Source organism: Coptis chinensis, chromosome 7 (genome assembly GCF_015680905.1).
Source record: "Coptis chinensis isolate HL-2020 chromosome 7, ASM1568090v1, whole genome shotgun sequence".
Classification (NCBI taxonomy): domain Eukaryota; kingdom Viridiplantae; phylum Streptophyta; class Magnoliopsida; order Ranunculales; family Ranunculaceae; genus Coptis; species Coptis chinensis.
In genome coordinates this window covers 55364109-55378310 of record NC_141462.1, presented here as the reverse complement: position 1 = coordinate 55378310, position 14202 = coordinate 55364109, and the positions used below count along the sequence as shown (strand labels likewise).

General features: G+C 37.4%; 1 pseudogene; it reads left to right on the top strand.

Annotated features, from left to right (window-relative positions):
• The first annotated feature begins 13033 nt into the window (after positions 1-13033).
• LOC147488030 (putative potassium transporter 13 pseudogene) lies at positions 13034-13872 on the top strand (annotated as a pseudogene).
• The last annotated feature ends 330 nt before the right edge of the window (positions 13873-14202 follow it).

Here is a 14202-nt window from a genome sequence, read left to right as displayed (position 1 = left end):
TATTAAGAGAGAGATATTGATTAGGGTTAGAGTATTTGTTCTCTACCCAGAGTTACATATTTATACTAACCTACCTTGGGTGTGAAGTTACCCAAAATATGAGAATAGAAATGACTAGATACAGATGAGTTTGACTTATAGTCCACACTTATAGAAACGTGGGACTTTACATATGTCAACTACATAAAGGGGGCGCACGCCCTCATACTCTAATACTCCCCCTCAAGCTGTAATGCCGCAAACTATGCAAATTATAGCTTGAATTGCATAAAGAAAAGATAAGAATACAGCTCCCCCTTTCGAATAGAACTGCCTTTAGTTGAAGAACTCAAACAACTATTGAGACGAGACGTTATGGAAAGTGAAATTGTCGGTTTAGACAATGGCCTAACCTGAATACTGAAGTTGTACCACAAGCACAAACTGAAATATGACTATATGAGTGCAGTTTAGGCGTGACTGCAACCTGAGATCGAGATGAATTTTGAATAGTGCAGTGATGACGTGACTGCAACCTGAAAGATGAATAGAAAGCTCGTGCTTTTTAGCCAAAGAGCTCAACAAGAGATAGTAAGAGTCAAGGAAACACCTGAGTTCTGGGCATCATTGCGGCATAAAAGGAATCAAAACCTGAAAAGCTGAACCATTAACGATAACAGTATATAATAAACTCCTCAATAAGAAGGTTAAAATATAAAGCCAGTGAAACACCATAGAACTCAGAACCATGACATGAAAAGGAGTCAAACCCTTATAAAGGAAAGTTTATAAAATGTGCAAGTTGTCGAGAAAACCAAGATGAAACAGAAGCCTCTAATCAAAATACCAAGGTGGAGAACTTCTAAAACAGTACTAGAAACAGAGGAAAAATAATGCTTCGCGATATACTCTAGAGCGCGTACGCCCTTTGACGAAGGCAATCTTGAGCGCGTGCGCTCCTTGACCAATACTGAACGACCGCGAGATAAAGCGAACCTTGAATACTGAAGAGGGTGTGCGCGCCTTGACGAAGGCACTCTAAAGGGCGTGCGCACCCTATATCACTTACTTCGAACCATGGAGAATAATGAGATAGAGAGATTGCAGAAGCAATACTAAAAACTGATAATACGAAACTGGAACCTTGAACAGTGCTGTGTACAGTAATGATGAACAATACCGTGAACAGGGACGATAAACAGTACCGTAAACAGTAACGATGAACAATATGGTGAACAGTACACCCAATAACATAAAAAGAGTTGAATCAACGAGAACACCATTAGATCTGCTTGTCGGAAAAGAAAATCTCCAACAGCAAAAGAGAAGATTAGATCAACGAACATTAGTAGAAATGAGTTTTGTCATACAAATGAGCGTAGCCTATGATTCAAAATAGAAGAACTTCTTCTTGTGAGAAATATTAAAACTTGAATTGAATATTGAAAATTGAAAAAGAATTGATTTTGATTTTGATTTATTTAGATATTGATTTTAAGAGAATCCTCTCTTAACATACCACTAAACTTTGATTTGAACATGATGCTCTGATACCATGTTAAATTCCATGTTAGTGGTGATGCTAGGAGAGTTGTGACATTGAGAGATGGAGAGAAACCAATGCAAGAAGAAGAATGGAGAAGAATAGAGTCTTAAATAATTAGGTTATTGAGAGAGTGATATTAATTAGGGTTAGAGTATTTGTTCTCTACCCAGAGTTACATATTTATACGTACTAACCTACCTTGGGTGTGAAGTTACCCAAAACATGAGAATAGAAATTACTAGATACGGATGAATTTGACTTATAGTCCACACTTATAGAAATGTGGGGCTTACATATGTCAACTACGTATAGGGGGCGCACTTCCTCAAACCAATAACAAGGGGCGCACGCCCTCATACTCTAATACTGCTCGCTGCAGTTGAAACTTGGGCTACTAGGAGATGGTGCCACTCAAAGTTAATAAATCGAGAGTATATCATAAACATCAAGGGGACATATCGAAAGTACAAAATAAATTTGTTTCGGCTTATATGGAGGATGTCATTTGTAGTTTTGACAATGTGTTTTCCATGGCCATGCCTTTCTTCAACGATGTAGTGGCGTTACTTGGAGCCATTGGATACTTTCCGCTTACGGTTTACTTTCCTATTGAAATGTACATTTCACAGAAGAAGATCCAAAGATTCACCTACAGGTGGTTTGGGCTCCAAATCCTCAACTTCTTTTGCTTACTTGTTGCTTTGGCTGTTGCATGTGGATCTATCTAAGGGATTACCAAGGCACTTCATGTCTCTAAGCCCTTCAGGGGCAAAGAATGAGGGAGATGTTGCAAGCAGAATTAAAATGTTGAAGAGATGTTCATATTTCTTTTCTATTTCTGTTTTCAGGGATTTTATATTTCTATTATATGATAGTGTATAAGGATGTGCTAGTTCTTAAGGCCGGATACACATGACACTCGTTTGGTACATTATACATGACTGCGAATATGAAGCATATTATATGAATGCTATATATGAACATTCCTCAGATTTCCATGGCCGTTTGGTGGGATTTCAACGTTCGATGTAGATGAGGGATTAAATATGACAACATTTACATTTACATCAAAATTATTGAGGTCAGAGACTCAGAGTGTTGATTTGAAATGACCTCATTTGTTACAAATTTAAATATATATCAATTTTCATTTGACAATTATAAGTTTAAATATATCTTAACTTTAAATTGATAAAGTATTGTAGTGCAAAATTCAGGGAGATACTCCTTATCATTCTACGACAGAACGTCTAAACCCATGTTGCAAGATCCACCTATATACTGATGACCATGTGGCATACTGTCAGACACCCAATAAATCCTACGTGGCAAGAGGAGTTACAGAAGCAATCCAATGTCTCCATTTTATTATTATACTAGATTTTGGATCTTGGGCCAGGCTCTTTTAGATATTTTACTCGCCTAAAACACTTTTAGTAAAAAAGAAAAATCACTAAAATTCATCATAGTTAGAATCCAAAACTAAAATTCCATGTAAGCTATGTTCGTGGTAAGCTAATAATTTGGTCATTTCCCTTTGAATTTGATACTCGTAAAAATATGAGAGAAACACATAAGATTTGTACATTTGGAGTATTTCTATAATATGTCACTGGGCATTTGATCTACTTCTTTCATAATAATAGCTAGAGCTAGTGCTTATTTGTCATGATAGTATACATAAAATTATATAATAAGTGAATTGTGTACATGAGTAATTTGAAAATACTACCAAGCTCGACACAATGATTCTCGAGTTCTATGTTACCATGAATTCTGCAAAGATTCACCAAGGATTCCCAAACTTCTATATTCGGGTCAAACGACATCTTTTCAATGAATTTTATGGTCTCTTTCAAACATTTTGTACTCCCCAACATGTTCTTTACACTCAGATAATGCTCATTGATTCAAACTGCAACATCCCCTCATCAAATAGGACACCACATGCTATAAATATTTGTGCATCGGGTGTTAGTCCCATTTCTTTGAACTAATTAAATAAATTGATGACATCTTCTCCACACCCATTTTTTGCGTGACCCATTGCCATGGTACTTCTAATAACGTTGTTGAATAGTATTATAACGCTTAGCAGCACATAAAGATTTAATATTTGGAAAATTTATTTTTGGTTTTGCGAATAAGAACTAAGTTCTACATTGTCCTAGTGTACTTATACAATCAACCTAGCTAGTTAAGAGTTAAGACCCATTCTGATAACTAACCTCCAAAAGTTTTCAATAATATAAAAGCCTTTTAAGATGTACAAAAAAAAAAAGTTACAAAAAAAAAACAGGTGACAAATATATGGCAATAATAAAGTAGGGAAATAGATAAATAAAACATTATTTGCATTGTACAGGACATAGATAGAACACTTTTTATGATTGTTTGTTTGTTCAGCAACTCCGACAATGGTATTTAACGAAAATAAAATTGGCACCACAAAGGGAAGTTCTCTTGAGTGGTAATGTTCCGACTCCTTATGTAACGCCCGTATTTAAAATATATATTTTTCTATTTATTAATTAATTAAATTATTTATTTAAAAATCAGCTGGATTGGATTTGGACATGTGGGCCTGATTTTTGGGCCCGAGTCTGTGTTGGGCTTGGGTTTCGGACCCCAGTATATAAACACATTGTTCTGGAAAATAGGGTTCAGAGAATAATAAAATAATGAAAATGGAGGCAGAGATGAAAGCTGGATTTCTGGAGGGTGGAGCGCGACGGCTCGGACTCGGAGAAATTCGTAGGAGCTGTTCATACAGGTGAGTAGCTATTTTGCTATTTCACCGAATTTATGGTTTTCCATGTATACGGACATTTTATCTGTCTAAGGTTTCTGTCCGTTATTATTATTCAATTTCCTGTTTGATTTGGAGTTTTGTTGCATTTGGTAAATCGGCTGGAGTGTTAAACTGTTGGACTGTTGCGCTTATTGGGCTATTTGATGTTGAACTGTCGAAGCTTCGACAGAGCATCAATGGCGGCCAAGGCTCGGACAAGATATCGACAGTACCACGGTTTGAACTATTTATTTGTTGTTTATGTTTGAGTGTGTGAGGGCGTCGGGATTGATATGGGGTGGCTGTTGGAAGCCTCGCAGAAGCTCTGTCGAAGCTCTGTTAATGGCGGCGCCCAGTTTTATTTCGAACTTTGTTTTTGGTTGGTGGAGTGTTGGGTTTGTTGTGGTGGGTTGTAGTGGTTTCGGTGGTTAAACCCGTAGGGGGCGTCAATGGCCCGAACGCCATTATCTTGTCTCTTTGGGGTGGGGCGATTTTTTGGTAGTTTGAATTGTTTTGGTTGTGTCTTTGCATGTTGGGTTGTTGTGGGTTGGTTGTTTGATGAGTGTGGGTAGTGAGGAGGCGTGTATGCTGTTGGAAGCTCGAAAGAAGCCATTAATGGCAACCGAAAATTTTAGATCTAGGTTGAGAAGAGTTTGGATTTACTAACATTGGGGGTTTTCGTTTTCTTTAAAGAGGTGGGGTTTTTCATTTGGAGTCAAACCGCTAGGTTGGAATGGGTAGGCGATTAGAATTTGTGGTGGCGAGATTTTGGTGGTGGTGGAGGAGAGAATGGGTGAGGAAGAAGAACTGTTGACGGCTTGGGCTTGGGCCTGGGTCGGTTTCAATTTTGGGCGGTCTAATTTCATTTGTTGTTGGGCCGATTCTATTTTGGTATTGGTTGGGCGGTTCTAATTTTTGTTGTGGTTGGGCCCGATTTTAGTTTAAAGTTGTTATGGGCCGGACCACATTAGTTATGTTGGGCGATTCTCTTTGTTTCTTTGGGCGACCCAATTAAAGTGTGGGGCCAGTTCCAAATTAAGTTGTGGCCCAGTTTTGGTTTAGATTGGGCCCAGTTTCAGTTAAATTTTGGGACAGTTTTCCTTGTTTGTTTTCGGGCCGAATCCAATTATGTTTTGGGCCAGGTCAGTATAAGTTTTGGGCTCGTTTCTGATATTGCTTGGGCCAGTCCATTGGACTTAAAATAGATCTTTCTGGGTCTTTACATGTTTGGACTTTCGGGTTCTAAGGTTTGGGCTTGGCCAGTTGGGTCCGAACCCTTACCTTGGTCATGAGCCCATGAGCCATGCACCTTTGACCTTAGCCATGAAGCATGGCTATGACCATGAACCTGTCGAACATGGAAACGACAGTTTGACTTTGACCATGACATGTTGAGTTTGACCTTGACCATGATGTGTTGACCTTTGACTAGGACACGTTGACTTTGACTAGGACATGTTGACTTTGACCAGGACAGTTTGACTTTGACCAGGACCTGTTGACCTTTGACCATTGACAGTTGACTTTGACTTTGACCGTTGACCGTTGACTAGGAAACGTTGACTTTTCTAGTTTTTCACACGTTTGTTTATATTCATTATCTAATTATGATTTGACGTGAGTAGTGTGTAAAGCATATATATATTGGGCTTTGATTGTGGATTGTAGACTGTATAATTGTGCTACATTTTATGTTGTAAATGGTATGGACAAATTAAATGTGGAAATGCTGTGGAAGCTGATATAAATCTAGTTGTCATTATCTAATTAAGATTTGACGTGAGTAGTGTGTAAATCATATATATGTTGGGTTATATATATTAAATGGAATAGTTTTAGAGACATAAATGTATAAATACTCCATTATTATATATGTGAGATGCTACTATGAGGTAGCATAGTATTGGTGAATATTTGCCTACGGGAGTGTGGTGTAGTGCAATAATATATTGGCACGTGAAAGTATGAAAGTGGTTATGAGATATAATTGAGATATTTCTAAATATTATGGCTTAGTGCAATAAGGTAATTGACCTGCACGTGATATAGTGAATTTATTATGAGTCATTAATGTATGACACTTGAATAAATTACGTAACGAAAATCCTAGAACCTAACTACCACAACTCATGTGATTGGCCCTTCTGGCGTTTTAGTTAATTTGAATGGCCTTCGGGCGGCCCTTCTGGCATTTCAGTAAAGCTGAATGGCCCTCCTGGCGTAGCCGAATAGTGGCTTGATTATTCCGTTCGCAAAATAGAACGATGACGCGCGATATTTTATGCCGAATAGTGGCATTACTTACATAATTGCTTCCGTGTGAGGATTTACGGTGTCGCGGCATCCATCCCGGTGGTGGTTACGCACGGAGTGGTTCATTATGTAAGGGGAGGCATGTGGATGTACATGTTCGGCGTTGGATAGCGATTGTGGTAGCCAGGGAAACTAGGTAAGACATAGATACGACGTGATTTTAGGGACACTCAAAGAAAGCCTGAAATAATATAATTATGGTAATACTATTGGTTGGTTATTGGTTTAGTTCGAACCTAAAGCGCCTCGATGGAGGAACTACATGCCTTATTTCTGATGCATATAGTTTGTTGTGTGGTTAGTGGGAAGTTAAGGCGCCTCAGTGGAGGAACTACCTGCCTAGATTATTGTACTTAAGGATGTTGTATTAGTCGTTGAAAGTTAAGGCGCCTCGGTGGAGGAACTAACTGCCGTATGGATTGTGTATATATATGTATATTATATGTTGTATTTTAGGACTACTCCCACCAGCATTGTTTATAATGCTGACCCGATTTGCATGTTTGCTTATCGGGTGTGTTCATTCAATGAACATAGTTGATAAGTTTTGACAGGTTTAGTGTTGAAGAAGGTTGGCTGCTGCATGTGGTTTGCGTTAGCATTGCATTTCAGGATGTATTTTGTTTTCCCTTAAGGTGATATAGATTTTCAGTCTAGACAATGTAATTGTACTTTCATTTGTAATTTTAAATAAGGAGTTATTGAAAAGAGATTTGTAACCTAATCTTAGTTGTAAATTTTTGTAATGAAGAGGACATTTGTTTAATTGAAATTTTTACTAGTTTTTAATTATCCGCATTATTTAAACTGTTTATGGGTTTTTTGGAAGTGGAGAGTGCGTCACACCTTGGAGATCGAAGAGTCGGGGACAAATAATGTTTTTCCGAATTCTGTCGAAATTCGGGGTGTGACACCTTAAGTCCATAAATGTGTTTCTTTCAACATGTTGAGTTAGCAATCCACCAAAGACGATCAATTTCGTTAAAGAAGTCTGAATATTATTGATGAAGTTTTGCAATCAAAGAACATATGTGAAACGCTACCCGGAATGATGGACTATTTGTTTCTCTTCTTCTCCCTTTTATATTTAAATAAAAATATATACTAAAAAGTGACAAATATATGACAATAGAAGTAAGGAAATAGACAAATAAAATATTATTTGTATAGGACATAGATAGAACACTCTCTTAGATTGTTTGTTTGTTCAGCAACTCCCACAACAATATTTAAGGGAAATAAAAATGCTGCCACAAAGGGAAGTGCTCTTGAGTGGTACATGCTCCGACTCATTAAGTCCATAGATGTCAAAGAGCTTACATGTGTTTCTTTAAGCATGTTGAGTTAGCAATTCACCAAAGACTATCAGTTTCGTCAAAGAAGTTTGAATATTATTGATGAGGTTTTGCAATCAAATTAAAGAACATAAAATTCATAAACACAGTAGAGTGAAACACTAGCCGGAATGATGGACTCTTTGTTTCTCTTCTTCTCCCTTTTTCTTATTTTTATTACTAATAAAGGAAAATTGTAAGTTTAACGACAGATTTGGAAAATTGTAAGGAAAATCATATTGAAGATCTGAAGATGCATACAAACAGTAGAATGAGTTGTCAAGTATTTTTTTATATTAAATATATACTTGGCAAAAGTAAAAATGGACAACCCGATTTCATCAAATTTTAACAAATTTTTAGATCTAGCCAACTTCTAAATAAGCTGGTGCTTTATAATAGACACTAAAAGTGTTTGATTCGTAATATGAAACTACTTCTGCAAATCACCTATTTTCACCTATTTTTTAGCAAATTTTTTTATTTGGTAAAACATAAAGAAAGTGGAAATACACTCAAGCTCTACAAAAAAAAAAGTTCCACGTGGCATTGTAGGTTATTAGGAAAGGCTATCTCTCATATTACAGTGCCACCTAGAAAAAAGAAAAATATCTTTTAAATGTCTCTATTTTAGTATACTTGAATCACGATATAACTGATTAAAACTTGAGATGCTATAAGAGTCCATAAATTTGCTAAAAAATAGGTATCAATGAATTGAATACTTTCCAAAAAAAAAATGATGCTATTAGAGTCCATGAATTTGCTAAAACATAAGTATCAACGGCTTGAATACAAATTAGAAGAATATCCACACCATATATTTTGTGATATCGTTATTTTTGGCTTTGTTGTGTTATCATAGCCAACATACTTTGAAGTTTCTCATTTGTGAGGTGTAGTGACTCCCTTGGATCTAACAGTCATTCAATGCAATGCACATAATATGATAGCGTTGGGAATATATGGAAGGCAGTTGTACATGTGACCGGTTTTGTGTTGTAAGCACAATTATAAACTTTTAGCTAATCTTTGTTATAAGTTTTTTATCTACCAATTTCTTAAAGGATCACTCCTAAGCTTTTTCGTGCAATTTTATAGAAAGATTACTGCTAAAAGGTTAGTACAATATGATTTATGGATTTCATTATTGGGGTGTTAAGAGTTAGGAAATCTATAATATAACCTCTCTTTTATGTATTACCAAATTGCAATACGATATGAATAACCAAATTTTAATACAATAGTGAGACACAAATCCTCAATCCATATTATCAAATTATTGCGTGGGATGACGATAATGAGAATTTGTGTTACTCCTTATCTGAGGAGAGAATTGGACACAATGCATCAATTGAATTTAGCTAAAGCTCACATACTATTTATATCCAGAAAACTCATGAATGACTTCAATACGATTGAATTTAGCTATGACTATTTAGCAATCCCAGATAAATACATAGAGAAGATTAGGCAGATTCAAGCCTTCATAGGGAATAAAGACCATAATGATAGGAATTAGACTGCAATCGCATTGTAGTTCAAGTCAACAGGCAACATGCTTTCCTATATGGTTTACAGAAGTCAACGGTCGCAAAACACCCAAATTAGGTATTGATTATTAGTGTTTGACTAAAGAAGTTAATAACAACTTTGTTGTTACCATGGATCAGAGGATGGCTTTTAGTAGGTTGGTTGGCCTGGTATGGAAATAATATTATTAGTGCCTAATTTTTGGAACATTAGTGCACTATGTTACATTCACATGACTATATGAGAAAAATAATTATTGTCAGGCAACGACAATGGTAATATAATCGATCAATTACCTGATTGTCTATATATACAAAGAGTTGCACTTGACCTTTCATTCATATAGAAAACATTGGTGATTGTATTACTTAATCTGTGTTGAAGCTAGACCTAATATGTTTTGACGTTTAATTTTAGCAAGGAATTTGATGGAACTTTGATGGGGACATACACCTTGAATTGGTTAGTGGTGTATATTATTGTATTTATATATCTCCTTGGAATTTTGATTAATATGTAGAATAAGCTTTGTGCAGTGCGTCACCAAAATCAACGGCTTCAAGTCTAAAACACATGAGAAGACACACACTACCACATTTTTTTAATAAGTTTTGGGGTTACGCCCAAAGGATAAAACTTAATCCTCTGAGTATCATCATTAGAGGGAGTAATACAAAGACCAATTACAAACCTACTCAAGAGGTACTTACAAAGACACCTTCCTAAAGGAATAACTTGTAGTTCACAAGAACAAACTCATATGTCTTCCATCTTCAAGCCCCAAATGAATTCCAGAAGTATGATTGTCAAGTCTCCCATTACCAAACCAAAACTATAAGGATAGAGAATTGACCAATATAATGCAAACACAGTTCTGACTTGAAACCCACAAAAAGATGGCAAACTATGATGCAAACACACTACCACACTTTTAATAGAACTGATATTAATAAAACACACTTTAGTGCAACGACAGCTATAAGCTTGGCTATTAAATATCAAGTAGGAACTAAATATATACACGAAAAATAAATGCTTATACACAAAATTTCTTAAAATTATTTATTGATTTATTTTTAGAATTCAATGAACACATAATCTAGGTTTTCTATGGTTTTGCTCCAATATTAAAGAATTGCCAAGTGAATTGCTTAGATGGTAATAAGCGAGTCCAATTTAGTTAATGAATGAAACTAAAATATTTTGCTCAGATGTGATAACTCATAGGTGTGATAACTCATTTGCAGAATCTATAGAAGTTTTGTTAAAAAGATATCTATAGGCAAAGAAGATTTGGTATATATATATATAGCCCGACTCCTAAAATGACCTTAAATAAAGACCAATCTAAAACAACCACAACTTCACCTACAAAATAATTTAAAACCTAATCTTTTGTGAATATGATCTACTAACTATGTGAGCCATATTCATGACTACGAACATCACAGGTAAGAGGAGCGAGAGAGAGACAAGTGGGTCTCGTATGGTATTGGGCCAAAGGGATGGGCCCAATGACTTTGACTTAGAGAAAAAAAGAAAGGAAGGAAGGGGGAAAAGAAGAAAGAGGAGAGAAAGAGGAGGCGACAGAAAGGAGGGGAGGAGGAGAAAAGGCGAGGGTAGAACTACGCGACAGCTTTATCTTACGGGAAGCTCGGGGGTACGTAGGTAGCCCTTAAGGGGTTCAGCTGAGAGGTCAAAAGAGAGGAGGTCTGGTCTTCGCGAAGGGAGAAAGGAGAGAGAAGATGTGAGGCTAAAGGGTGTGAATTGGGTTCACACAATGGCGCCGTCTGTGGGGATCGATAAGTAGAGAGATGGGGTGGGAAAAAATGTGGTTGCGAACACTATTTGGGGTTTAGGAAAACCAGAGAAAGGTGGGACCTTTCCAGAGAACATGAGAGAGAACTAATCGTTTTATGGAACTGCCCACTGTTCCCTTCGAGGGAGTTAGACTATTGGGCGCATCGGATGAATCTTTGTATTACGCGGAGAGTAAACTAACTCATTTCTATATTTGGGCTCTTGTTTACAATGATGAATGGTCTTTGAGACATTTATCAGCTTTGAGAACTTGATCAATGAGTGCCAAGAGACATTTATATCTGATCTGATCATTTGTTTATCCGTTGGCTTTTTGTCCATCAAATCCCCATCTGCTTTTGGTGAGGTGGCAGGGTAAGAAGTTTGGTTTCTATCACATTAAGAGGAGAAGGGTTGAAGTCATGAACATCAATATAAGTATTCACTTCCCAGTCATCCACTATTCACTTCCAGCGTAACCTCTTTGCATAAGCAATGACCAGGATCAACAAGTTTATCAAAGGAATGGACTTGACGACTGTCGGTCAGGGGGGGGGGGCAACAAGGCCCAGTTAGCAGCCGAAATTTATGGTTCCCGAGGAACAGCTAGCAGTCCATTGGCTTGAGGCCAGAGGTAGTTCGAGTTCGGTAGCACCAGAGCTGTGGCCAGAGTTGGATCAATGCAGAATTCATGGTGAGATGTTGCGTAATTCTGTTTCAGAAATAACTCAAATAATTGTTGATGATGATAAAGGTGAGAGAGATTGAGATGTTGTATCTACATTCCACACCTAGAGGAACTGCATGAAGAGGTGAATGCTTTGAAGGCTATGGTAAATGCATTGAGAGAAGAGTCCAAGAAAGTGCGGAATGAGAGGGCGGCATTGGAGGAGTTAGTAGTAGCAAGGAAGAAGCAGAAGGATAATGAGTCTGTTGGCAGATGCTTGTCTTGACTTTGGGCAAGAGCTGAAGAGCAGCTTGCGGGGTTGAGAAGCTGCATTTCATTGGAAACGTAAACCATGTTATCTGTGTTTGGTGCTGCTGGGGGAATGATTTTCTTAAGGGCATTATGATATTTTAGATTATAATTTAAGGATAAGACTTTGGATCTTTGGTATAATTAGCTTTCGATGGGTATAGATTAGAACGTATATGCATTGTGTCATAGCCTCAGTAGACAGTACTTTTGGGAATTTGGCACATTGTTCTAGTGAGTCTACAGTTTCCAGCTTATGAAGGAGTAGTCAATGCCAACTAAAGCATGTTCATTCTTCTTCTTGTAAACCATTATATGCTAAATGGGTGAAGATGGAATTGCTTTTGACCTTGCAATTTATTATATCCAATGTGGTCAATGGGTACCGTGAAGTCCTATGTTTGACAGGGGTTTTTAAGTGTGTCTTCTTCTCTATACCCAGATGTTAACTATAAATGTTTCAGCAAGAAACTATCATGTGATACAAATGAACTAGAGGCAGGTAGTACTTGTGGGATGTAGGAACAAAAGTCTCAAGTTGGAAAATGGTCGTCATCCGCTGGGTTTAGAAGTCCAAATGAAATGTTCTTACTTGTGCGATATTGTTCATCCAGATTAAGAATTAGAGGTGAAGTATGTGTCAAAATGCTAACTAAGAAAATAAGGAAAAGTGTATATTCTTTAGAGTGTGAATTTAGCATTGGACTTGGAATTGTTGGCAGAAGCACTATCTGTGTTGTATCGTACTCTGTGAAACTTCCATGACCACCCTGCCTCTAGCCTATCAGAGCTTTGGTGTTATTGTTGGCAACTTGAGCATTTCACCTATCTATGTATTCATAAGCACATTCTCAAGGAGGACACGCCTTCAGGACAATGATGATGAGATCCTTGGGTTACTTTCTTTGGTTTTCTGGACTTTGACTCTAATTCCTCTATGCAAGTATATAATAGTTATTCTAGGAGTAGTTGACAATGGTGAAGGTGGAATCTTTGCTTTGTACTCACTACTCTGCCAAGACTCCCAGATGGGCCTTCTGAACTCTTCCGATGCCGCAGAAGATAACTTATCTGCTTACAATTCTGAAAATTTTGTGAAAGAAGCAAGAACAAGCTTATTAGTAAAACAACACTTCAGGAATCATCGCAGTTCTCGCATTTTACTACTCCTAGTTGTGCTTTTGGGTACTAGTATGCTTATCAGTGATGGTATTTTGGCCCCATCAATCTCTGTCCTTTCTGTAGCTGATATTATATGGAATAGATAGACGTCAAATTGATTGCCACGATAGTGTTTATGGTGTCTACCCTAATTTCAGAAATAAGCTTTGCTCCAGCAAGAAGTGATTGCCGAGTATGCATTGTGGCATATGCTATTCAAGGATTTCATCTTGCAAAGGAGGTTTTTAATAGGATGCCAAAGCGTGATATCATCTTGTGGAATGCTATAATAGTTGGGTATGGAATTCATGGTCTTGGTAGGGAGGCACTCTTGTTATTCCACGATTTGCAGAATGAGGGTCCGAAGCTAGACTATGTTACTTTCATATGTCTCCTATCAGCTTGCAGCCACTCAGGCCTTGTTCGCCTCCTAGCTTAAGAAACACGAAACATCGCGTCCTCTTGATATTTTTCGATTTATCGTTATGATGTGTTCCTGACTTTGCTTATTTTTGTCTTTGCCTTTCATGACAACAAGTGGGAGAATGGTTTGAGAATTATGTAGCTTCATATACTATGGTACTTTTATGCCTTTTGTGTAGTGTGCAGTCACATAGCTTTCAAGATCAGACAAGTACGAGCGGAATTACATCTCCATTGTCAACTTGGGGGCAAGCTGAATGGCCTGGGCAAACTCAGCAGCCTCCAACATCTCCATAGTCAACTTGGGGCAAGCTGAGTGGCCCGGGCAAACTCAGTGGCCTCCAAC